We start from the raw sequence: 23,731 nt of genomic DNA, 5'->3' as shown, positions 1-23,731 counted from the left end.
ACTGCTTATTTTCAGCCTTTTCATATAACTTCCCTGTTTAATGTCCTAAGCAATGTGGTGTTTTTGCATTGAGGTACAAACGACACCAGACTCAAAGAAGTCTACTATTTTTTCATTTGGGTTGCATATTCCAAAATGGTCATTTTACTAGAGCCAGGGTGATTTCTCTTCCATTACTTCAACACACACAGCTTTGGAAAACTTATTTTTCTGCAAATGTGTGCACTTTGAGATAAGGCAGATTCCTTGTGGACTTAATATCTTTCATGTAGTTTTTCCACATTTTGATAAACACACACAACCACCAAATAATAATTGGGGGAAATGTACATATTACTGAATTCTTATTGCATCTATCTAAGGCTTAGGCTCTAAGCAAAACCAAAATGTCTGAACCAGAAATGAAGAACTCTGTCAATCTTTCAGGAATTTTGTTTGTTTCTTTAATCTTATAAGGACATCATATTTAGAGCCAATAAACGAGATGAGTTAAGTGTTTGGTGCCACGTGGATTATTACTTGAAAATGTCTGTTGGGTTAAATTTTGTGCAGAAATCAATTATTCAGTATTATTTGAAGGAGGCCAGATGAAATGTATAACAATATTTGCTTTCTTAGATTCAATAGAATTTATAGTGGGAAACTAAATAAAAAACAAAAAAAACACTCAATAGGTAAAAAGAGCAAAGGTCTGTTGCTCTTAACTTTATTATTATGTATAGTGCTCAGTAAATACTTGTTGAATGAATGAATAAGGCTTCCTTAGCAAAGATCAGGGAAGGAGTGAGCTTGGGAGTTGGCTGTGCCCCGCTTGAAGTAGGTTGGGCAGGCCCAGTGAAGGGCTCACCATAGGACAGCTAGGTTGATGCATGACACAGAAGGTGATACAGAGCAGAACTCAGCAGCTTACTAGTAAATAAGAGTGAGATCACATAACGATGCAGAGTATAAATGGGGAGGGCCAGGAACAGGACTGTAAATGCAAGAGTAAACCAACAGCTAAAAGCTATGCTGTAACTGAATCCTTATGGAAATAGGACAAGCAAGCAAGGACAGAAAGACTACCTGAACAAATGTTTTAGCCTTAGTCCCTTAGTCTTTTTTTTTTTTCTTTTTAATATTTATTTATTTATTTTTGGCTGTGTTGGGTCTTCGTTTCTGTGCAAGGGCTTTCTCTAGTTGTGGCAAGCGGGGGCCACTCTTCATCGCGGTGCGCGGGTCTCTCACTATCACGGCCTCTCTTGTTGAGGAGCACAGGCTCCAGATGCCCAGGCTCAGTAGTTGTGACTCACGGGCCTAGTTGCTCCACGGCATGTGGGATCTTCCCAGACCAGGGCTCGAACCCGTGTCCCCTGCATTGGCAGGCAGATTCTCAACCACTGCGCCACCAGGGAAGCCCAGTCCCTTACTCTTTTAAGTAGCAGTTTGCCTTTTGGATTTACAAACTGCCACAGAATTGCCTACATGGAAATAAATAATGGAGAGAAGAAGACAGGATGGAAGGGTGAAGGGAAGGGAAAAATGGATCGATGATAGAAGCCAAGAAGAAGAGAGTAAAGAAATTGACAATATCAAAGGAAAAGGAAATAGACAAGGGAGGTAAAAATGGAGGAAGGAGACAAGGGCAGGAAGTGAGAAGGAAAGAAATTCCCAAGGATTGGGAGGAATCTTGACTATTGCTCCACTGGTCTTAGAGAACACCACAGTCCGTTGGCTCAGTTATTCACACCAATTTCCCAGTGTACACAGCCAGGCATCTTTGAAGCCTGTAGCTTTGGCATAGAAATGGCTCCAGTCGCAGAAGACAGCTCTGAATTAAATATGAAGGATGTTTTATTATAACCACAAATCCATAAGAGTGAAATTCAAAGAAAAAGGAAAATGAAAATATTACATTTTGTTTGAAAAACTTTGTCCTGAGTTCATTACCCAGTAATGATTCATTCTACCCAGCAAGGAAAGTTAGGGGTACCCCTTTCATGAGTCAAAATCTTTTTCTTGTAGACTTCTTTGTTTTGAATATTCTATTTCTTGATTTGTTAAATAATATTAATGTCAAGTAACATAACAAATGGAAAAGTAGTTGAAGCTATCACCACAAAATAAGGTTAACACAGAGGCATCAATCCTGTAAGGTACACTTGATAAAGACAACTAAAATTTTTACCTTCTCTAATTAATAAATTGTTAACTGGTAGTCAAGAGCAATAAAATGCTTTTTAAACTACAACTAGATCCTTATTTGCTCTACATTTGAACTTATGGTACTTAGGTTCCAGATGTCACCCAAAACATACACCTGGGGGAAAAATTTCTACGTTTATATAACAGAAAGTAAAATCAGGGACGTTATCAGTTCTAACAGGGGACTGTAATAATATAAATGGGGTCAACAAAGATATAAGAGAAAATAAGGGATGAAAGATTCCAAATGAGTTCTCAAAGATAGCTGGCTACATAGATAACCTTTTTCTCCTTGGTGCCACTATCTAAAATGCAATACTGTCCAGAGAAGATCATTGTTAAGGGCTATTAACATTTATGTTAATAATAACAATGGTAATAGTAATAGTTTACATTTACTGAATATTGCTATGGACTAGGAGCCGTTCTAAGCATTTCACAAATTAATATAGTCAATCCTGAGAACAACGTTAAGAGATAGATACATGTTATTATTTTCCCTTATTTTGGTGAATTGATGAGCCGAGACTGATTACTGGTGAATTAATTATTTAAATTCAAGTCACCAAATCACAAAAATTGATAGCAATAATAACAGCAATTCAACAAGGTGGTAAAAAGTTATGGTTGGACTTCCCTGGTGGCACAGTGGTTAAGAATCCGCCTCCAAATGCAGGGGACACAGGTTCAAGCCCTGGTCCAGGAAGATCCCACATGCCGCAGAGCAACTAAGCCCGTGTGCCACAACTATTGAGCCTGCACTCTAGAGCCCGCGAGCCACAACTACTGAGCCCACATGTCTAGAACCCATGCTCTGCAACAACAGAAGTCCCACAGCAATGAGAAGCCCGTGCACCGCAACAAAGAGTAGCCCCTGCTCGCAGCAACTAGAGAAAGCCTGCGCGCAGCAACGAAGACCCAACGCAACCAAAAATTAATTAATTAATTAATTAATTTTAAAAGTTATGGTTACTAAGCTACAAAACTTTCCTCTAACTGTTAAAGAAAGACCACTCCTGGAGATCAGGACATAAACAGTTAATTGTTTCAGAAATTCAAGACACAGTATAGGATTACTTTGAGACATTTTAGCAAGTATTCTTATAGAATTTCAATGGTTTCCACTTATACATCTGACCTAGGAAATCTCAGCCGGAAATTCAATATTTGTTATATGCATGGTAACACTGGATTCTCTAGCTTGTTCCCTAAGATGTATGCTCTTGTTGAAAGACTTTGGGTCAGACACCCAATCACTAGTGCTATGGAAATACTGGACTAGGAACAGGAGCCCTGATCTTCATCTCTACTCTTCCAGCATTGGCTGTGTCATCTTCCTCTTAAAAATGGAGGATAGTAATGTTTACAATACACTATATGATTTGTTGTAACAATCAAATGAGTTATAGATGCAAAAGTACTACTCAAATCTTTATTATTTTTAACAATGATAAGCATGAGCATATTAGATGATGGAAGAAATAGAAGGACATATGTTTGCACAAGAGTATTATAGATTTTGATCACCTTTAACATTTAATCATGTGTTCATCTTTGAAAAATGGGATAACTACTTATAACTATGTTAATCAATGGATCCTGAGTTATCTCTAAGGTGCTGTGTACATGGTAGTTAAGAATACATTTAAGCCAGACTTGCCTGGGTTCAAATCGAAACTCTACATTTACTAGCTGTGCAACCCTAAACAATATTCTAATCTTCACAGTGGCCTCACCTATAAAATGGGGATAATACTGGTATCTATCTTACAGGGTTGTTATAAGGATTAAATGAGGCAATAGAAAGAAAGCACTTAGAATTCATGTCTATCATATAAAATATACTATGTAAGTTTTTGCTATAATTATGAATTGTAACATAGATGAGTGACATTATTGTTTTTCTAAATCACCCCATACTTATAATCATGACTTTCAAAGGCATCATTTTTCAAATCCTTTAAGCAAATTAGTATCACACACATACTACTAAGCACTGTGCTAGGAACTGTACTGTAACAGTAACAGCAACAACAACAAAAACTATGTGATATTCTCCCAGCCCTTAAGGGGATTATGGTCCAATTGGGATGAGGAAGGAGAAGGTAAAAAATTATTGAATACCAAAACAAATTATTTGGGTACTAAAATAAGAAATCAGTATCTGTTCCAAGGGTGCAGTAGAAGGTCATTATGGATTCTTGATAATGAGAATAACATGATGATAATGGTGTTTGAAGAATACAATGCTCAAAGACCTGAAGATTTTTCTCCCATATTCTCAGACTGAGTCAGTGGCAACATCATGTACCTGTACCCGGCCAGGATACTGGGAATCCAGTCAATCTCCAAATCCTGTGAGTGTGAGAGCCTAAAGATCTTTGCAAGGTGCTCTCTACCCGGAGGGAAGTGTCCTCTCTTCTGTAAACTAGGAGCATGGCCCCCCAAGCCCCCATCACCATGCACCCCACCACCCCACCAAACTATATCGTCTCTTATCTGGGTTTTTGCAATTGCTTCCTAGTCTCCCTGCTGCTTTTGAACTCCTCAGATCAAACTAATTGTAAAATGCATATCTGACCATTCACTCACTCATTCTCAAATGTTTATTTCGCGCTTACTCTATACAAACTATTGTTGAGCAAAAAGTAGACAGTCTCCAAACATCATGAAGACATCATGGTGACAGACAATAACCAAACAATCCTCACAAACTAACGTTGAGTTTAAAGTAATGTTGAACATAACTTTCTAAGCCTCAGTATCCCTATATTTGAACAGGAGTAACCGAACCTACCTCACAATATTTTTATGAAAATAAAATAACTATTAGGAAAGGACCACAGAGTAGATGCTTGATAAACATTTACTTTGTTTTTGAAATCAAATGGCAGCTGTTGGCCCAGAAGATGGAGCTAGAGATAGGGATCAGGAAGTCACTGGCAGAGGATAATCAGAGGAAAAGCCATGAGGGTGAACGAATGTGCCAGAAGAAAGAGAGCTAGTCAGAGGAAGCTCAGGCGCCAGTTCAGACAGTGGTAGGAGGAAGGGGAACCATGGGAAGGAGACTAAGGATTTGTAAGAGAGGCAGCAGAGAAACCAGGGTCTACTGTCATTAAATATTAAATGACTTAGTGGGAAAGATTTACAAATGGTCCTGCATTTGTTTTATTTTCAGAAGTTACCTGCTCTACCAGGTTATTTAGAAATAACTACCAAGTTACAATATGAAGGACAAAGATGTAAACATCTTCAGTTATATCAAGAAAATGATCAACCCTTAGCTGGTCTACCAAGCAGTCAACTTTTATTCAACTCAAACAAGTAGGGGAGGAGACCAGTCTAAACTAGTGAAAACTATGAATTATATTCTTCAAATAAATGCAATTTTGTTCTTTCATATCTATACGATGAGATTCTCTTAGGCCAAAAAGAGCATTGGCAAGTAGATACTTTTGCAGTCTTGCTTTCATAAATAAGAAAAATTACTTTAGTAATATATAAAGAATACTTAAATAGATGATATCAGACTACATGCTTGAAAAATGTGTTCTCTCAAGTAGGTTTATTATATCCTAGCAATCTTTTATACTATTTTTTGCTTACTGAATCCACTTAACATAAATAGGTCGAAGACATCTTTATCTTAACCCCGTGTCAACTACCAAAAATTCCAAATTGGCAGTCCAGAGTAATGAGCTTTTCCCATGCAAGTGCTCAAGCTATCATAAGAATATTCTTCTCTTTGAAAATCCAGCTATATTTAAGCTATTTCTTTCTAGATCAAAATTTCAAAGGCTAACTGATATTCTTGAACCTAATAAATGTATTTAATTTCATTAATGTTTTCTCTTACAAGAATACAGTTTCTGTGCTAAGGAACTGGTCCCTTTATTCTGCCCTACCTCCCACCACTGCAGGGCACACCTGGAGCTTTATATGCAGTTTTGAGCATCACATTTTAGGACAAACTCCATTAAAATGAAGCACACTTCAAAGAGAATGAGACTTGGAACAATTTCATATGAGGGATAACTGAAAAAACTCGGAGGCTTGGTCTGGAGAACAGATGACATGGAGAAACAGAGATAATAATACCTCTTTCCAACTATCCGAAAGGCTAGGTGCATAAAAGACACTGACCTTGCTACTTTCTTCAGCTTCAGAGCACTGATCTTCAAACTTACGTGTGCAGGGGGAGCTTATGAAAGCATATGAAAGCAGGGATCACAGCTTCATAGCCACCAGCTGCCATTCAAATGGCCCTGGGTGGAGGAGAATCAAGGAACTACATTTCCACAAGAAACACAGGTGACTCTGATGCGGGTGGTCTACAGATCACACTTTGTGAAACACTGCTTTGTAGGGTGAACAAGAATCAGTGGGCCAATATCACAAGGAGACAGGTTGCAGCTCAATATACAAAAAAGACCTTCCTAAGGATTACAGCTTCTCTGAAATGAAAAGACTTGTCTCATATGGTTGTACATTCCCATCTCTGGTGGGTTCCAACCAGATCCTGGGTGACCGCAGTAAAGACGTCACAGAGTGCTTGCTTCGACAGCACATATACAAAAATTGGAACAATACAGAGAAGATTAGCATGGCCCCTACACAAGGATGACATGCAGATTCGTGAAGAGTTCCATATTTTTAATCTGGGATTAGCCTGTTCATACGTGAGGAAGAAGGCCAATGATACTCTAGATTACAACCCTTCCTTTCACTATTAGTAGACAAATTAACTAGTGTTATTTTAAAAAAATAAATTTGAAAAGCATATTTTCTTTTCTACTCTGCACCTCTCACATACTCTGTATCTAACATTTAGCCACAGATGCAGACATTCTGTGGGCTCCATTTATACTTCTGTATCAAAATGCTAAGCAAAGCGAGTTATACCAAGCTCTCAGCTCACAGGTTTTAAAGGAAATAATGTTCTCAAGACATAGTCAGATTTACAATTAACATTATAGTTTACTAAGATCCTATAATACATACCATATTCTAAAGTAAAATTTCAAGAAATGTATGGAAAAGTAAAACTACTAATAAATTTATTCATGATAAACTAAGACATGAAAAAATTTAGCAATATGAATTCAGTTATCCCAAAAAAAGGCATGTAGAACACTGAATCTAGATATGTTTTTTGAAAGTGGCTCTTGAGCATTTGCCCCATATTTATGCAAACATATAAGCTTTTAAAGTAAATATCAAACATTTTAGTCAAATATTACTTAATGATTTTTAACCTCCACTCTATCTAGTTATTTGAAGATATTTCCTAGTGCCTTCTACTACCAAAAAAAAAATGTTAATCTTTTTTTTTTTGATACTTAAAAACTCTTGATAAATGCTTTTGGCTCTTAAAAGAGAGTTATCATGAAAACATTTCATTTCCTACACTGTATACTGTCATGATGATCTATTCCTATTTCTGTATTAAAGAGGCTGCTAAACGTTATTGAAAATACAATTTGGGTAAATAATATTGAAATGTTGATGTTCTGCAAACAAAGAATCTCCAACGCTCTGTCACTGTTAATTGCAGCTGATTTTTATTTTAACCAGTGGGTTTCCCAGTCCTATCCCAAGTCTGCCAGCAATCAAATCGATTAAAAATCTGACACCACCTGCACCTTTGTCAGCTTACCAACTATTAATAGTCAAGTACCTTTAACTGTAAGCAAATAACCTCTATCTCAACACATTGTCTTGTATTATATCTAAATGAAATAAAGAGGGAGGAATAATATCCTAGAGAGTAAACATGGTATTTTGAGGGGAAATAAAGTACTATGTTCTTTAATTTAAAAAAAAAAAAAGATGTCACAGAAATGAGCATTCAACAAACAGATGGTTGTCTGCATGGAAGCAGAGAGTTTCAATTGCTGATGAGTGTGCTTAATTCTGGATTTGTTAGATAAATATGCCAGTTCTGACTATTATCTTTTATATAGAAGTTACTTGCTAGTGGGATAAACAAGAAAGCAGAGACTAGAATGACTCCTGTTAATTTTGAAACAGGGACAGTAGCTGGTCAATTAACTGTTTTTCCTTGAAGGACCCTAAATTAAACTATAATTAGAGAGGAAATGTTAGAACATTTTATCCTAATTTTTTAATGATGCATTATCTTTGCTACAAGATGAATTCTCAAGACTTGAGAATTTAGCATTGTGTGGACCAAAGGTGGTAAGAAACCATGAGTGACACAAGTATCTGGAATAAAGAACTAGGACGTGGTAGCAGGGGGTGTATCAGACACATGTTCCATGGGGAGGGGGAAGCAAAGAGATGGAAGGGAAGGAAACAAGGTAAAAAAGTATCTTTTATATTTGTGTTTCACTGACTTTTCTTTCCAAATTTCCATTGCCAGTCTTAAATTTAGTACAAGCCAAGAGTTCAAAGTCAAAATTAATTGCTCTAAAGAGAATGAAAAAGAAACAGGAAGAGAAATGACATCTTTTCACATCCTGAACAAGCCAATTTTGATATTGATAGGGAAAGGGGACTGATTCATGTTAAGTCAGATGTGATGGGAAGCCAATAATGAGACATTAGTTCCATTTGTGGTTTGGCTGTGTGAACTGCCAAGCTACAGGGTGTGAGAGCAAGCTGAGGGCCCAGATTCACGCCCTTTTCCTTCTATGACATAAAATGTCCTTCATCTGTAGGGCAAAAGTACATCCTGTTTTACAAATAGAAATAAAAGCCTAAAAGAAGAAGGGCATCCATGTATCTCTTCATCTGAGATTGAGGAAAGCTGTGCTGGTCAACTGAAGGCCTTTCTGTGGAGGTAACATTCGAGTTGAGCTCTAAATGACTGAAAGAATCCTGATATTTGAAGACCGCAAGAACCACTTATGAGGCGCAGGGACCAGTCCATGCAAAAAACAAGGGCTTGCCTCACACATACAAAAAATTAGTTTGCTGAGGGAGCAGCAGCTAGTTTCCAGGGTTGGGAACATTGGGAAGAATCCAGATTCCAATAATATGGCTCTTATTGTCCCGGTGGCTATAAAGCGATAGCCAGAGTGGCCACTAAAGACGAAAGAGCCACCATGGTAGGTTCTGAGTGACACAGAGAGACCACTGGACCAGCACACTGACTGGAGGGGACCCATGGAGATTCTTGCCTTCCTAACAGCTGCCTGGAGGGCCAGCTAATATAATTCAGACATGAGGTGGAGTTACAACCCCACTGGTAGACATTGACCAGTGAAAGACAGGAGATAGGAAGGGGTCAGCAGATAAATTGCTTGTTCGTCCCTCTCTCTGAGATCCTGTTTCTAGATGCTTTCCTACAGCTCTTGGAGAGGTTCTGTGAGACCATGGTACCTGTAAACTGTGGCCCGCCCACTAGAACACTTGTATTTCTCTCCCAATTTTCCTGCCTTTTACTAAATTCCTTTTCCTCTCACCCCTTTTTCCTGGGGTTTCACTTCCTAATGGAGTTAATCCCGAAGCTTTTGCCTCAGGCAGTTTCGTAGAGGATATAGTCTAAGATGCATATATTAATTCATTTAATCCTCACAGAAATCTCATGAGTCAGGTACTATTAATATCCCCACGATACAGATTTTAAAAAACTGATTGCAGAAGTTGTGTAACTTGCCCAGAGTCATGAAGCTGGTGAGTGGACCAGCTGAGCTGATCTGGCTCTACAACCCCTGTGTTCTACTGTCATGTAGATGCAGGTCACATTCAAGGGACATTTGAGATGGGTCTGCAACGGCTCATGTAGAGAAGGAGGCTGCTACTCTCACGAAGTGATGCTTGGGGCCCACATCGCTGGATTCGTTGTACTGGAAATGACGAGGCTTGACCCATTAGCTAGTCTTCATCAGCAATATCATTAACCACTTACCAGACATCTGTTCTGTGAGAGCACTGTTTCAGGTACTAAGCAACCCAAGTAATCAGAGATGACCCTGATACTCTAGAGACTGGGGAAAACGGAGCCAAAACAGAAAAGCTGGGTGCAGACCAGAATAAGGGCGGGGGGGTGAGGCATTTGCCTTGGGTGCAAAATTTAAGGAGGCCCCCAAAACTTAGTAATCTAGAGAAATCATGTTTTAATGAAATAATTTTTTTAAATCTTAATTAAGGTAAGAAATGTCATGATGAACAAAATATCAAAATTTTAAATGAAAACAAGATCAGTACCAGAGCCCTACCAAGCCATGTTGGAGCCTGAGGCAAAAGACATAATCAGTAATACCCATCCTTTTCCCCAGTCCGGTCCTGTAGAGAAGGATAAATTATTCAAGGAGTATATGTTCATTTCTTTGGCCCTCAGGGCCATACTCAACCCCAGAGTAGAATCAGGACTCTTTTTTAATAACTTCAGTGTACAGACCTAAGTAATACACACACTTGAATGTTTTATACAAGGGCTAAGATGAACAATAACAATCCTTGCCCAGTATTGCACTCTCCTACAGCCAACTTAGGGACATTAAATAATATTATTTAGAATTAAAATTATTTTTAATTATTCCTATCTTTGAAAATGGGGAAAAAAACACACTGTTTTCTTATTGAACATTATTTTAAATCTTAGAGTTAAATAAGAAATATGATTGCAGGTGATGGAAAATGCCGATGTTCAATAACTATTCAGTAATGTGCTGTAAATGAGGAAATTGAAAATAGATGATAAGCGCTAGTTTATTATTTTATATTTTTATTCTATTATATTATAATGAATGATAATAGTTAATATGAAATCGTTTAAACTTTCAAATTACAAAACTAATTTAAATTTACAAAACTAGAAATTCCTAACTGAAAATTGCAAAATTATATTCCTTTACATGTGCTAACTTTGAGATAATCAGGTGAGAAAATGTTCTTCTGTGCCTATGGTGCCTATGAAGAATTGTCTTCTGGGGTAGGAAAAAAAAGATTCTTTGAAGGATAAAATTCTACCTGAATTGTTGTACTGTATTCAAATAGATCAAAAACTTTTCTGTTTAGGCATGGATTCCCTAAAAGGGGGCAGAATGAGGAAAAGGCTTATTTGCAAGCTGCTCCACTGATGAGCTGGGGGTGGGAACACACATGGAGAAAGGGAGGGAAATTCCCAGCTCTGGAGGAGAGCAGAAGGGAATACCCGCAAAAATCAGAGATACCTTGGCATGGATTTAACTTCCTCTTCCTAAACTTGCTGAAACACTTCTTCAAATCAAAACAAAATATAACAACAACAAAAAACCCTTCTTTCTTTTACAACTGAACAACAGTGATAATTGTGAGACTGCTAACCGTACTTTCCCAGCAGGTCAGGCTGTAACTTGATTTAACTGCTTTTGCACTGGGACAAACGAAGAGAAGGCAACTCTCCTTTCCATCCCCAGCCTCAGTCTGGGATTTGCCAATTTTTATAAATATGTCACATTGTTAGTACTTTCTTATTACTCCTGTAGCCTGCAGTCATTCTGAAGTCCTTTGGCTTTTCTTCTTAACCCCTTTATTTATATGCCATGTAACTAATACAAGTCTTGAAATCACCAAAGAGATAAACTCACCTCTCATAATAAATAACGGTTGGGGGGAAAGTACTTCCTAATGATCATTCAAAATGAGTTAAGCAATAAAATTTCTATTATGGTTCCTGTGTATACATATTATAAAGGTCTGCTAGTCAAAAACCTATAGCACAAAAAAAACCAATAAAATAAAAGACCTTTCGTCTCTTTAGCTATTATGTCTTCCATTAGGAGTTTAGTCAATGTAATGATTTCCTTAGGTAATCACCAGTATGTGATTTTACACACACACACACACACACACACACACACACATTTTTCAGGGTTCAAGAAAACCTCCAAATTCAATTCAGTGTAACATTCTAATATTTAGTCTAACATTATTCGTCCAAGGAGAACAAACTGGAAATTTCACAAGCATTGATTTAGTTGTAAACTTTTAGAGTTTTTCCCCTGCTCCAGTCATATAAATATAGTCCTCGAAAAACCCTGGGACACAAAATTTCAATGCTTTCGTTCCAGTACTTCTAGTGTCTCGAAACAGAATGTTACAAAAAAACAACATCATAAATCTTAATACTCTAATGAGGACATGTTAAAAGCCTAGTCTAGATATAAAGTCTAATTCTTCATACTTCTGATTTGGACACAGAGGAATTTATATTTGAGCCAAGCTTCCACGTAGAGGGCGAGGGGAGTGGTGTGTGTTCCCTCATGTGTTCAAGTTCCATGAAAGTTCTGCTCTGTTCAGTCTCAGATACAATTTAACAAAACCCCCAAAACAATAATACCTGTATAGTAAGTAGGAAATCCTGTAGATATTCCAAACTAAAAAAAAAAAAAAGTGATATCATTTTTCAGATGTCAAATACCTGGCAGAAATTGACCAGTTCAGTTTTGAATACTGTCATTAGCCATTCCCCCCAGCCAGGGGAAAATTTCTTCACGCTCTAAAAACAAGAACAACAAATTGTCAGTTAATCTCATTTTAGAATCTATGAATTTTATGTCTCCAGATGTGGGATTAGATATAGAACAAATGGAGTGGATGAAGAAGGCAAAGAAACAAAATATTTAGGATAATTTACCCGCTCAGCAAAAGATGACAGTATAAATCATTGGAAAACAGACTTCTCAGCTATGAATAGGGACATTATTTGGCCTAATAAATGCTATAATCTCTGAAACTTTAAGTATATGTGGTCAGTGAATATTTCTTTTTTACTTTCATTCTCATTTGTTTGAAGGGTAAGAATTAGCTACTATAAATTTGAAGACCATTCATATACTAAATAAAGTCAATTAAGCCCAAGGGTTCATAGGATTTATAAAACATATTGAGTAAACAGCTACCCCTAAAATTATATTTACATTTATTAACTATAACTTTACATATATATTTACTTCACAGTTATATCTCTGTGGGAAAATAGAGAATGATGTCTGTGTTCAACCAACTATTTAGACATGTCTATTATTCTAGATTGTTTCCTGCCACAAATCATTTACAAGAAATTGTGAGGTCCTCCTAGGAGAAAACCCTTCCTTAAAAAAGAGAGACAGACAGACAGACAGACAGAGAGATTCAGACAAGCGTGGTAGTTACGATCCAGTTTTAGAAAATGAAACCTTAGTGGTCAGAGGAAAAGGGGTTCTAAGTACAGAGCAGTAACTGTCCTTCAATTTTTCTCCCCTGATCCAGACCCCAAGTGCTGTTTTCTTCTGGAAGCTGTTATTCTAAGAGGACACAGGAGGGAAAGCCATGGGGAAAGGTATAACCCAGCCGAGGTGGACAGAGCCCCTCATTCTCGTGCAGGGCACAGATTGGCTGTGGCAGTTTGAAAATTCCAGAGGACTCAGTGCCCCTCAGGCTCCCTGAGGGACCCAGAGCACCAGCTGCAGTGGTGGCCACGCCCAATGCATGTTTCCTGGGCTTTGTGGCAATGACTTCTCGTGGGCACCATCAGGAGGTAGGGGGACACAGAGAGGTGAGGAGAAAAGCTTGGAAACGAAGAAGAAGACAGTTCCGTAGTCACTAGTAGGATTTGCTTTACCAGGAGCACAGTTGAGTCTGTCTGAGTGAGGATCATGAAATAATGGTTGGGAGAATCAAAGACACAAATTTACTGCGTTAAAATCATATAAAATCTACTGTAAATATACTGGTGGACTATTTTGGTGGCATATTTTGAAATGAATCTAGATAATAAAGTTGATTGATTTATCAACTTTTGCATTTGTATTTATGAATTTCAACCTCATGGTTATAGTCTTTACACTTTAGGATATTAATTTGATTAGACTATTTCATCACATGCCATAACTTGAAAACGCATTATTTCATCTAATCCAGCAGACTTGTGGGGAACACACTTCTAATATAACCCTGTTTTAAAGAAGAAAAACTAATTCCAGAAAGACTAATAACTTGTCCAACATCTCACATTTAGTGTGAAAGGGGCAGACTCGGGGCCTCTGACTCAGAATCCTTATCCACTGCACTCTTGTCATAGCCCTGCATGACCTGCCAGTTCCCCCAACAGCTACCTGGTGGCCCCAGAGTCAGCAGGCGACTCTGGGCCGACAATTGGGAAACCCCAAATGGAATCTTCCTGGCTCTTGTTCAACTTCTCTTTGACCTTGGGAAGGTCACTTAACTTTCTGTTCTATTTCTCCATCTGCAGAATGGGTTGGGTAACAATAACACCTGGCCTACCCAAACTTACATGAATGTTACGAGGAAGAATTAGATAATGTCTGCACAGAGCTTTGCTCTCCTTAGAAGAAAGCCCCTGTAAAACTCAAGGCAGAAATTCGTTATGGGGGCTGATGAGATCAAAGCCTGTTGCCATGAGCTGGGGAAGCTTTCCCCTGCACAGAGAGCATTTACTGCTCTCCACTCTAATAACAGTCCTCCCTTAAGATTCTAAAATGATTTGCAGATAGTCATTAAGTAAATCTTGCTGCCCTTAAGCAAGGTGCAATTTGCACTATAAGAGCCTAAAGCTTTATGAAAACAAAATCTTAAGAGGAGCAAAGGCGGTGCTTAAAAATATAATCCAGGAATTACAATCCGTATGTCTATTTTCTAATCCCCTACTCTCTCTATCCACAAAATATAATTTTTATTTAACCCTTCAGTTTTCCTTTCATAGCAGCTAGGCAGTGCCGTTACAAGCAGACCTCGTGGTAGGAGACCTTATGCAAAAATAAAGGGAAACAACTACTCCTAAATATTAGTAACTTTAAAAACCTTGGGCAACTCTAAAACTTTATATGAATCCCTGGTTTTCATATTTGCCTGAACCAAAAGTACTGTCTTCTCTCCAGTTCGTTGTGCAGGTCCTTTCCGTCAGAAAGTGGATAAGGCACTCAAACCACGAAAGAACCCACTTGTCAGCTTTAAGGAATTCATCTTCCCAAAGTGCCAGGATCCATTAACCAAGTCTTGAGATGTTTGCATAATATTGCCTGACCTCGTTTTCTGATGTCTCAACTTGACTGCATTTCATTTTAATTTATTAAACTCTACTGGCAAAGACTCAGAGTAAAACGCTGCTATCTTATTTTTGAATCTACATGTTAATATGTCTAATTGTCCTTCATTTCCGTCTGCACAGATCTCTAGTCTTCCTTTCTGGAATTAGTAGATCAAATTGCCAAATCCAACCCAGTCATGACCTCGTGACGTTCATCTGACTTTGCCTCAATATGCTGTCGAAGCCTTAAAATGTGCATTACCAGCGTGAGCAAGGACCTGGCATTGAAAAAGGTTTCAGCTTTTATAATATTTCTCGTTTGGTTTAGATCTGCTGAAAGACAAGAGTTAAAAGCACAGAGAAGACCCCTTACTCTCAGTGTAAGGCTGACATAAGCTTTAAATGTTCTAGACCTATTCTACAGTTTACTGAGATGAGCACTGGGGCCAGTGTTGACGGGCAATGTGCATTTATAAGAGATTAAATAGAAGCCACCAACTCCTTTCTCTCAACCTCCCCAAGATTTTTGCCTCAAAAAAAAAAAAAAAAAGACCTATTCAATCTAATTCTAAAAAGGGAGGACTAACTTCACATATCAGCGCTGAATTGATTATAACAGGACCTCCCTATCCAAAAAACACAAACTTTCTATTTCTCCTCACGTTGGTCTCAAGGAATAACTCTTAAACTGGGACAAATAATTTTGAAGGTGTCACAAAGGTGCCCTTTCGCAAAATAGTTTTCTCCATCCTGTAAACAGTGTGTGTCCTTTGGCTACATATTTTTCTCCTGATGAAATGCAAATAACTCTAAAAGCAATAATATATCAAGTCTTATCAGTCATTTATACCTTAGTGTGAAGGAATTGGACAGATTCTATGTGTGTGGGAAAAGGCCTGGAAAGGAAAACTTAAAGGAAGTCTGAGGATAAGGGACAAACCTTTTTTTGTTTGTTTTTTTAACAACCTTATTGGAGTATCATTGCTTTACAATGGTGTGTTAATTTCTGCTGTATAACAAAGTGAATCAGCTATACGTATACATATATCCCCATATCCCCTCCCTCTTGCGTCTCCCTCCCTCCCACCCTCCCTATCACACTCCTCCAGGTGGTCACAAAGCACCGAGCTGATCTCCCTGTGCTGTGTGGCTGCTTCCCACTAGCTATCTATTTTACATTTGGTAGTGTATATATGTCCATGCCACTCACTCACTTTGTCACAGCTTACCCTGCCCCCTCCCCGTGTCCTCAAGTCCATTCTCTATGTCTGCGTCTTTATTCCTGAGGGACAAAATTTGGTCAATTTTTCCTGGCCAGGTATTTTCTTAATAATAATGCAGGTTCCATTCTATTCTCCTGTGACAGCTTCTTTCTTCTCGGGCTGAAATGGCACATAGAATCTTTTCTTTAAAGTCTACCTAGGAATTCTGTGTTAGGAGAGTAAGGAGGTGAGGAAGCGGAGGAGACAGACCCTCAGGGTCACGCCCAGGAGGTCACGCCCAGGAGGGCGGCTGCTAAGAGCAGGCAGGCTGCCTGACGTGACCTTGAGGACCTGCAGCAGCAAGCTGGCGTCCAGACTTCCAGACTGAGGGAAGAGGAGGAGGTGTGCAGACCATTTCATTCTAATCATGCCAGGGTCTGAACTGAAAAATCCCATCAAACCTCAACAACACGGGAAGATCCGGACGCGCAGCCTCAGCGGCCATGGCTCACGGGCCCAGCCGCTCCGCAGCATGTGGGATCCTCCCGGACCGGGGCACGAACCCACGTGCCCTGCATCGGCAGGCGGACTCTCAACCACTGCGCCACCAGGGAAACCCCGGGAAGATTTTTTATTGCAGTCTAAAGTGAATTGGGGCTACTAAGATTCAAAGAGGGCATGCTGTTTCCGGCTCTCCAGCTCTAACAAATTTTCGAAGGTAAAGGAAAACTAATGTTCCTATAAAATGAAGAATAAAACCCCAAGACACTTACTTGATTGGTGGAGAAGTGAACTCTGCTTAAAAGGAAAGAAAAAAAATCGTTTCGCACGTATTGTTAGCTCTTTCTTCTACTGAGGGTGAGTCTGGTTGATTGCTCTTTGGTGTAGCAAAGAGTATGATAAGCTTTCTGGATGTGCAAAGATATTGAGCCTCGTCTGGGATAGAGATTGCAAATAAAAAATTTCCAAATAATATTACAAGAAGGAGGCAATGGGAGTGGGGGAGTGAGGAGTGAAGGAGATACAGTAGAGCTTTGGGAGCCCAGGGGGAGGCCACTCAAGGCAGGCACTTTAGGGCAGGAAGATCTAATCCTGAAGTTCAAGGGGATTTCTTTTTTGCATCTTGTGTTGGTGCTACTTTGGGCAATGAAAGAAGATGGGTGATGGCCTTGTGATGAGTGATGACTTTGTGAAGGTAAAGCAGTACTGAGAGCCACTAGCAGACAGAGGCAGCAGGATGAAGACAGCATATAGGGAACTCTGCAAGAGGTCAAGGTGAGAGGTGGCTGGAAGGAAGAAAGCACCCATCCTGGGAATCCTTAAGAATCTCAGGGAGAGTACTAGGCTTTCCTCAGTATTTGGCATGGATGTTTGAGCCATTTTATTTGTAAAAAAAGAACAGAACAGAAGAGAAAAAAGAAAAGAAAAGAACAAGGACAGGAAAAGTTAAAGCCAGAATGCTAGAGGACATTCCTTGTACCCACTGGTCTGCTCTTGCTACATGAGGTGTGATAATCATTGGAAGTCACGATCTCTTTCTCTTTCCCAAGACATGTCTCTTGGCTACTTCAGTTCTCAGATTAAGAACCATCTGGAATGGTTGGATTCTGAATCTGGGCATAGCTCCACATAATTCAATCCAGTGGTGTGCTGGTAACCCAGCTCTCTGGGGGCAAAAAAGAGTTGGCAGTTTTTATGCGTAGATACACCCACCATGGCCAATTTCAAGCTACAAACTTTACGTCACTGAATGTGAAGTTGGGAAGAGGTGTGTGGAATCGGCTCACATTTGCTGGTGTAAACGAGCTCTAGCACACTGATAGCTCCATCAGTGTGACAGCAATTCATTCCATTGTGTCACAGGACCAGCCACCTGGCCTTCTTTCAATTCCCTTTACTTGCTCTGCTTCCTCCTGCCTCAGGACTCCTGTGCTTTCTGTTCCTCTGCCTAGGATGCACTTTCCTTCCTTTTCACCCAGTCAATGTTTACTCATCCATCTGTTCTCAGCACAACTGTGGCTTCTTCAGGCACACTTTCTCTGACCTCCCTGCCAGGTCAAGTATCTTAAGTTTAGTCTCTCATTGCTCCATGCACCTTTCCTGCCTAAAATATATTACAGGTATAATTTTTTTTTTTTTTTGGCCGCACCGCCCAGCATGTGGGATCTTAGTTCCCCGACCAGGGATCGAACCCACGCCCCCTGCATTGGAAGCGTGGAGTTTTAACCACTGGACCGCCAGGGAAGTCCCACAGGTATAACTTTACACTTGTTCAATTGATTATTTGATTTATATTTATCGCCCCTCCTTGATGGTAAACTCCAGGAGTCAGGCCTCATCTGCTTTTGTTCACATTGCATGGCCTAGCGAGTAACAGGTGTGCGATAGCAATTTGTCAAATGACTGAGCCTCACACCTCAACCCCCAATCTTAGTAAATCAGCAGCTGGTCACTTTTCGTTTGAAGGTGGAAAGTGTAGAGCACAAAGAGGTCATCTCTCTTCTTATCAGCACCTTACCTGGCGTTGCTTCAGACCAAGAAGACCTCACTAGACCAGACTCACTTGAGCGTGCACCTACACTAACTTCTTCATCTCTGAGGAACCACACGGCAAACCAGCAGAGGTTTAGAAATCATTTTGTGTAATCTGGAGCTACACAACAATGTCTTATGTGGTTGCCTGATAGAACCTTCATCAAATAACCATATTTTTTTGTTCTTTTCTATCTACACATACTTGCTCAATACACTTGGATATATCCAATTAAAATAAATTTACTCTGGAAAATAGTAAGAAGAGAAACTGGAATGTTTAAGGGTATGTGTAATTTCCACTCCTCAGAATACTAATATTTCATCAGTGAAAAATGACATTGGCATTTAAATAATGCAAATAGTTAGCAAGTTGAAAGGGTTTACAAAATATCATTAAATAATAGTTGAAATGTATGGAGTAGCTGTGTGCTAACTCCTCATAGCAAGTCTCTGAGACTCAGAGACCTTCAAGTGCTCAATGTCATGCAGCCAGTGGTGGAGACTGGGAAGGTAAGGACTCTGACACTGGAGCCCATACTTCTAATGACTAAGCTCTGTGGCCTGCGGGGAAAAGACCAAGTACAAAAGTGATAGAGTAACCTTCAGTCCAGGAAGACATGAGATAGGTGCAGACATGTAAATAGAAATGGAAGAAGGTAAGAAATTTAAACACCCATGCTGGGGTAATAAGAGGATAGGGTAAGAGGTAGACTTTTTTTACTTTTAAAACTTCATTTAAGATGGTTGTAACGCGTTTTTTTAAAGGCTAAAAACCCTACCTACATCTTTTGACCTATAGAGCATACCCACACACTGTCATTGGCGTCTTGCTAAGGATTCTAAGAGGAAAAGTTGACTTCAGTTTATTCCTCTACAGCCATACGAGCTGTGCCCTAGCCTAGTCATTGTAGTAGGAACATATTTTGGCAGTAAAATCATAGTTAAATTTAGGTGAACTGCTTAGCTATGCATCAGAAGTCAAGAGTTGCCTATATGCAGTTTAATATTACTTTCTGTAAAGAATCCATTAGGGTCTAAAGCCAGACTTAAGCAAAAATTTAAAAGACACTTTTAGAGAACAAGATACATCGTTCACTACAAGTTGCTTCTCAGTACAATTCCCTTTACCAACAATTCTAACTTTCACTGAGAAGTTTCTGTGGGCCAGGCACTAGGCTCAGTGCTAGGGTAGACCATGCATTATTCCATTTAATCTTTACAAACCCCTGTGATCTACCTACTATTACTATGCTCATCTTAGAGTTAGAAAAGTGAAGTAATTAGCTCAAGTTGACACATTCAGTGAAAGACGGAGCAGAATTTTCAACAAAGTTCTATCTTATTCACTCTACACATACTGTCAAAAAATACAAAAAGTTAAAAAGGAAATTTTCACTTGAAAGCTCTGACTGGCAATTCATAGGATTTGATCATTTGGCCATGTCAATGCATGAGCTTCTCTTTGGAAACTTTTCAGAAACATATTCCACAAGGGAGCTTCTGCTTTGTAAGAAGCCTGACGTTTTGTCACACAGTCACTTTGCTCGCTGGAAAAAAAACCCAGCTCCAAGAAATAAGAAGCAACAAAATCATAGCAGTAGTTTTTAACTCTGACATATTCAAATTATCTGGGCCGTTTTGAAAAAAATACTGATATTTGGGCCCCATCCCAGACCAATTAAATCAGAATTTCTTAGGGATGGAGCCTGGGCCTTGTTGATGTTATAAACTTCCTAAGCCCGTCATCTGCCTTCTCTACCTGGTCCACCCCGACCATGCAGGTGAAAAAAATGTATAACTAAGGTAACAGCAAAAAATGTCAATGTTTAAATTTTTTTTTTTTGTTAACAGGCCTAATTTGTAAATTTATGTGACTGCTTATAATTGTTGTTTATAAGATTATCTAAGCTCTGCCACTAGAATTTTCTAGTTTCAGAAGTCATACCAAAAGGCAACAGTAGATGGCTCACTCCTCTCAGAAAGATTCAAGAACCAGCACTGGATACTGAATGCAAGAACCCAAACTCGCCTTGAAATTAGCTTGAGGTAGGGGGTAGGTAAGAAGATAAAAAAGTGTTGGGGAAAATAAGAATTCAGAGTCTTTCCTAGAATAATTGAGGACTAGGTTAAAAGAGTCACCAAAAAAAAAAAAAAAGTACTAGGAATGGAAATGAGCAAAAAGTGATTCCAAAGTATATACTGTCTTTGAAACTGATAATGAAAGTAGTGAAAGTTTGAACGAGGAAGTTGACAAACCATAAAAGTGAGTCCCAAAGTTCCCTCTAATCATGGATATCTTTTTTTCCCCTTTTTCGGTGAAAGTGAGAATGGAAGATTTGGGTTTCATATGGACAACATCTGTGAGGAAACTTGGTCTGTCTTTCCCCTGAATGTCAATATGTACCATACAGAAGGGCCCAAAAGGCCAGGAATTTTCTCTTGCATCATCTGTTCTTAAAATTGTTTTCATTTTCACTTTTGCCAATTATACTGTACTTAAGAGACACGAAGTAATGATACCACTTGTTAGAAATTAATGAAAGTAAAGGTCTTTTACCAACCTCTATATGGTAAGACTAACCTCTACATGGCAAGTCTCCTAATATGAAGCATTTGTCACAATTAAGATAGAGTGTAAGGGAATTGTCTTTTCTTTTTTCATACAAGTGTAATTTTTAACTAAAAAAATAATATATTCTTTCAAGAACTTTTGCACATCTCAATACATACTCAAGGGATACTCATTTCCATCAGGTAGGACCGATATTATTTCTATTTTACAACTGGACCAACTGAGAAATGGAGAAAACAATGATTTGACACAGACCTCCAAACGGGGCTAATTTCATCACTCCCAATCCAGAGTTCTACTCTTAAATGACTTTTCTCACTTTATTACCTCTGGGTTGATAGAGGTTTGAGGTGACATTTTCACTGTTAAGGACACTAGTGTCCTAGTTCTAGGCATGACTAAGAGCTCAGAGCCCGACTTTAGTCATTAGTTTCCGCCTGTGAGCCCACACTCACTCTGGACCCATGTAAACCCAGAGACCCTACTTAGAGCTGTAGCAGGGCAGCCAAGAGAACACATCTTTCCCACAGTGCTTATAACCCAACCCAGGACTAGATGTCAAGAACGCTAACTCACAGTCACAGTCACATTTCTATGCGACTACATCATCAGAGACCTGTTTCCGTATGCCTAAAAAAGTACTGAGCTTTAATTTAGACCTACAACCTGGCAGTGTGTTCTGGAATGGCAATGCATTGACCTTGCCCTGAAGCTCTGCTAGAAAACATGGATGTCTTTCCTTCAAGCCCATTCATTAACAGGCCTCAGTGAGCAAAGAGAGGGGAGTCGTGGAGGTGGCCTAGGGTAGACAGCTGTGGCTAAAGCCAACGCTAGTAGCCATGGCCATGAGGGCAGGTGAACAGTGGAGTACAGCTTAGCCGCATCCTTCTGGCATGAGGTCACCCGAACCTTGGCCCAGCTCTGCATACAAATAAGTAAATGTCTACCTGTTTATTCTACCTGTGCATGTGAAGTTATTTTTAGCAAGATGGATTCCTATTTAATGTTCAGAATGGGGGGGGGGGTGCTGACAACCCTTTTAAACAGTGCAGAAAGTTCCAGCCAAGCACCCAGTTTCCACAATTGCATCTGCAAACAGAAGTGGTGATGGTGGTAATAGAGTTGTCCTATGGTTCATTTAATTCCTGAGTACTTGATTAATCCCAGTTGGAACTACATACAAGTACTGGATCTACTACTATGCACACTACCTCTGTGAACAGACCATGTAAACCTACTTTCCAAATTTGTTTAAAAATTTTTTTAAATGTAAATTATTGTGAACATTTTCAGGAAGTTACAATAAATTCAATTATCATGGCATTTTTCTACATAAAATTATTTTATTGTTCTCTATTACCTCTAGAATGAAGCCCAAACTGCCAAGATAAGGAATAGAAGGTCTTTGAAATACTATCTCCAACCAATCTCTCCATCTTTATCTCTTGCCACTCTTTACCATCTCTCCCATCCCCCAGAGCATATGCCCTGTTTTGACCCAGAACTAACCATTTTTGGAGTGTGTTATTGGCCAAGATTGCCAGCTAGAGGTCTGTGGACTCAATCATCCTACAGACATGTTTTGTTCGGGTCTTACAGTGTTTAAAAAGATTTTTGTTTGAACATTTCACAGGACTTCTATCTTCTTGTGAAAAATAGAAAATTTGTCAACATTGGGCCTACATTCCTATATGGCAACCAGCCAAAGCTAAAAAAATGACTTTCTGCTTTAGATGTGGCCTGCAGTCTCGAATTCTCCACAATCCCCACCCCTTTCCATTGTATCATTCCTAGCCTAGTCACTCATTTTCTTTATCTGCCTGTCCCCTATAGGGCCATGCACCTTTCAGTTCCATATTATTCCCTCATACTTGCTCCTCTTTGGGAAATGTTTTCTGAGTTTCTTTCTGGTAGACCTCTGCCAGTCCCAATTCAACATCTCCTCCACTGTGAAGTCCTTCATTTGCCTGTTTCATCTGTGATCCCTTACATATATTGTTATCATAATAATATCATAATATATTACAGTTCATTATAAGCATTAACTCCCTGACTACCTGTTCCCTCAAATTCAAGAATCTGGATCTATTTACCTCTTTGTTGCCAATATTTAGCACAGGTGCCAGTGAATGGATAAGTTTCCAAGAGAGTCATGGTATAATATAGAAAAGGGTGAACTAATTCCCACAACATTGAAGGAGGAGTGGGTTTTTTCTGAGACGAGCATTGCATGTGTTAACAGTGGTTGAAAGTGGGGCGAAA

The sequence above is a fragment of the Leucopleurus acutus genome, assembly GCF_964270905.1.
Source record: "Leucopleurus acutus genome assembly, chromosome: 15".
Lineage (NCBI taxonomy): Eukaryota > Metazoa > Chordata > Mammalia > Artiodactyla > Delphinidae > Leucopleurus > Leucopleurus acutus.
Note: the sequence above shows the minus strand (reverse complement) of the source record.